This window comes from Oryzias melastigma, linkage group LG10, assembly GCF_002922805.2.
Source record: "Oryzias melastigma strain HK-1 linkage group LG10, ASM292280v2, whole genome shotgun sequence".
NCBI classification, from domain to species: domain Eukaryota; kingdom Metazoa; phylum Chordata; class Actinopteri; order Beloniformes; family Adrianichthyidae; genus Oryzias; species Oryzias melastigma.
Window position 1 is genome coordinate 28,988,480 of NC_050521.1, and position 4,018 is coordinate 28,992,497.

Here is a 4,018-nt window from a genome sequence, read left to right on the forward strand (position 1 = left end):
AGAATAGAATAGAATAGAATAGAATAGAATAGAATAGAATAGAATAGAATCTCAGACAGCAGACCCAAACTACAGAAGAGTTCTGCTAAATGACAAGCTAACAAAAGCAATTCTAGCTAAATTTGAATAATTCTGATGTAAAAACTTAAAATCTAAAATATTCAAATTAAACATAAAAGAACTTAATCAGCTGTTTTTGATTTATTTTCCACATTTAAGGTCTGACTAACCGTACCGAGTGAGGATGCTAAAGTCCTCTTCATGACTTCATGATCTTGTGATCCAAAGTTCTGGTCTTGGAGCTGGTGGAGGTTCTGTCGGTCCGATGATTCTCCAGGTTCTGGTATAAGCAGAGCCCACCGTGAGCATTAACCTTTGAGCTGGAGGTCCGGTTGTATCCTGAAGGATCCATTTTCCAGATGGTTTCTTCTAGCTTGGATGGTTTTGCTGAAGCATCGTGGGTAAGTAGAAGCAGGATGCTGACTTGTCTGCAGTCCGAGCTAGTGACCACACCGACTTCTAAAGCAGGAGAGAAGTGGGGGGTGTCGAGGGGGTCCAGATCCTCCAGATTTTGAGGATCTGCTCGGCTCCATCTCATCATATCTTCTCTGATCTGTCTGACTGAATTACTGTACGGATGACAGGCTCTGGTTCAGAAGGTCTCAGGCGCTCCTGACAACCCGGTTCTGAGGAGTCCACCAGGACCTTGTTCTATCGTTCTGCTTGCACTGCAGCAGAACAGCAGCAGATGAGACTCTGAAGCTCCAGACTGATGTTCTGGTGGAGCTCCATCACTCAGACACATGTTTGTCTGATGGAGCTCCTGCTTTCACCCCATTAGAGGTCAGAGGTCGCTCCTCGTGCAGGAGCCCCTCCAGGTTGGATGGCTGGAGGTTTTCAGCAGATTTTCACACTTCTGAACAGAAACTCCTAAATAGCTGCAGCTGCACATTCAGCAGACTCTGGGATCTCTTCCCTCCTTCACACGTCTGCGCTCGGAGCCGAGGTGTGCTGGGAGGTGAGATAATTGATTTGGACACTCGCCAAGAAACGGGAGCATATGCCGGGCCCAGCCCCGCCTCCTGATGACATCACACGCCACGTCTCTGGTGCTCATTGGCATGTCACAGATAAGGTTGATCGGTGGTGCTCTATAGGCTCCGCCCCTGAAGGGGAGGAGCCGCGTCAGTCCAGCAGCAGAACCTCTGGGTCAAAGGGCGGAGTTTAGCACGATGGAGGGAACCACGAGCAGGACATCTAGAATTCAGAGTAATCCAACACCAACACCAATCCTGCATGCACCGGGTGTGCACGTGATCTGTAAGTTCCTGTAGGACGTCCACAGAAACTCCAAACAGTCAGGCTGCAGTGAGGAGCGTGCACGTGTCACATGAACAGCACTAACGGGATCCTTCTTCAGTTTTCAGGATTTGGGGGATTGAAACATGAAAGACTCACCCACTGACCCCTTACTGACCCTCACATGCTGTATACGTGTTCCTGTCGCCCGCAGCACGCCCATAGATATACGGTCAGCAGAGAGTCACGTTAACACCGTCTGGGCCGTCTTCAGGTTCTCTGTGTTCCACAGCGGATGAGGTGACGGCGGTTTCCTGGGAGCTCAGGAACGTCTCAAAGACCGCAGGACCCCCTGAACCGCGATGTCTTCATCCCCATGGCGGCGCGGCTCGTGACCCGCCATCTCTCTCTCTCCCACTTCCTGGTTTTCACGCGGCGCTTCGTCTCGCCACCCACCCGCTCGGCGCTGCCTCAGGATCTGTTTCACTCACTAAATTGGCTCCTCAGACACCCTTCCCCTTCTTCCCCGGCTCTCATTTAAAAAGTGAGAAATTATAATTATCTGAATTATGCTTTTAATGATGCGTTAATTAGAGTCATGGAGTGAGATTAGCCTATGAATTATTACTTGTGAAATCGTTCCAGATCCGTCTGAGCTCGGGTGCCGGCAGAGAGGAGGGAGAGAAATGTTTCTGTGCTCGGTGATTAGCGCACCAATAAATAACAGAACAGATTGTGGTGCATATGCTTATGATTACAACTTTTAGTCCAACGCTTTAAACTCACACCGACTGTCTTGTGCTGGCAAGAGGTTTCCGTACCAACAGCCCAGTCAGTTTTTGTTTCCTTCTGAGACTGCAGTTCTCACCAAATGTGAACTATTATTAAACTGTGTTAGAGGAAAACTGATTGTTGTCCTCGCAGCTTCCACCGCCTGCAAAATGACTGCAGGGTTTGAAGCTGCGCCCTGCGCTGCACGTGAGACACAAGGAAAAAACAGACGTTTACGCCTCATTCCTCATATTTCTGTTTGACTTCTGATGCGCAGACGTCAACTGAAGGAAAAAACACACGAAAATCTGATGTGAATGTCCTCAAAAACACATTTAAAGCCTTTTAGAGCCAGAGGAAAATCTCAGGATCAAGAAATTTGACTGAAACACATCCTGGAGCAAAGCCAGGGCTAAAGGTTTAGACTCACAGGAATAACGTTTGGAGGGAAACAGGCCGGTCACGCCTGAAACTCCTGCAGCAGATCCAGACTCACCTCCGTCCAACAACCATCAGGAAGAGTTCTGACTGGATCACTGCAGGACCCCGCCTCCGTCTGCTCAGAGACCAGCTCTCACCTGATCTTGCCGGCGCCGCTGCAGACCTCAGCTGTTTGATGGGAAGGTTTGGATCTATAACATCCGGAACAGCGAGACCCCAGAAAAAAGGAAAAACGCGGCAATGAAAGGATGAAATCCAAGTTTCTGGATTGTTTTATTCGATGTGAGCAGTTTATGAAGAACAAAACAACAAATGAAGATTTTATCTTTAGAATTAAAGTAGAATCCCTTTGACATTCAGATCCTGTCTCACTGGCTCCGCCCCCTTTGGTTCCATTTGTCCCCCTCCCCATTATTTAAAGTGAATCCTGTCCTTGTTTTTGGTCAGTAAGGAAATCATCTGATGACTGCGTAAAACCAACAAACAGACTCATTTGTGAAACAAACAAGAACTGAAAGGCCTTAAATGTGGGGGGAGTCACGCCCTGCAGCCATGTTTTCCCAGAATCCTGCACTCTTTAAACTGCTGGCACAGTCGGAGCTTCTCCACCGGTCCACGGATGAGCTAGAGTCAAGTTGTGGAACGACAGCCAATCAATCCTGAGCTTTAACCAACAGCGCCGCTCTGGAGACGACCGTCCTGACGTCCTGATTTTACTGACAGTAATGAAGGAGAGGAGGAAACCATCCAGAAACTCTGAGGCAACGGCGGTTTTCAACCCCAGACTTCAGAGGACGGTCTGCTTGGATTCTCACATCCATGTTTGGGTCGGTTCTGGTAGAACTTCTGAGTGGAGAACATCCCTCCGCCGGTGTTTTTCTGCTCACCAGCTGGAAGACAAATCCAAAGCAGTTTACTGCCTCATTGACTGCATGTAAAACACGCTGGCCATTATTGTCCTGATGGTTCCAGTCAGCCTCATGCATTTACATGCAGGAGGGGCCGTCCCTCCCCAGCCAGAAAACCTCCGACACTAATCAGAGTTTTTGCCTCTATTAGTGGCCAGTTTGTTCCCCGGCTGCAGCCATGAAGCTGCTGCGCAGTCATAAAGCTGCTGCGCAGTCGTGAAGTTCTCGCGCTGTCATTAAGTTTTGCAAAGTCGTGAAGTTCTCGGGCAGTCGGGAAGTTCTCTCGCAGTCGGGAAGTTGCTGGGCAGTCGTGAAGTTGCTGGGCAGTCGGGAAGTTCTCTCGCAGTCGTGAAGTTGCTGGGCAGTCGGGAAGTTCTCTCGCAGTCGTGAAGTTGCTGGGCAGATGTGAAGTTCTCTCGCAGTCGTGAAGTTGCTGGGCAGACGTGAAGTTCTCTCGCAGTCGTGAAGTTCTCTCGCAGTATGGAAGTTCTCACGCAGTCATTAAGTTTTTGCGCAGTCGTAAAGTTTTAGAAGGATGTTTACAGAGAATCTTGAAAACGATGGGATGAAGAAACACTGCAACCTGGGGGTGTTCATGA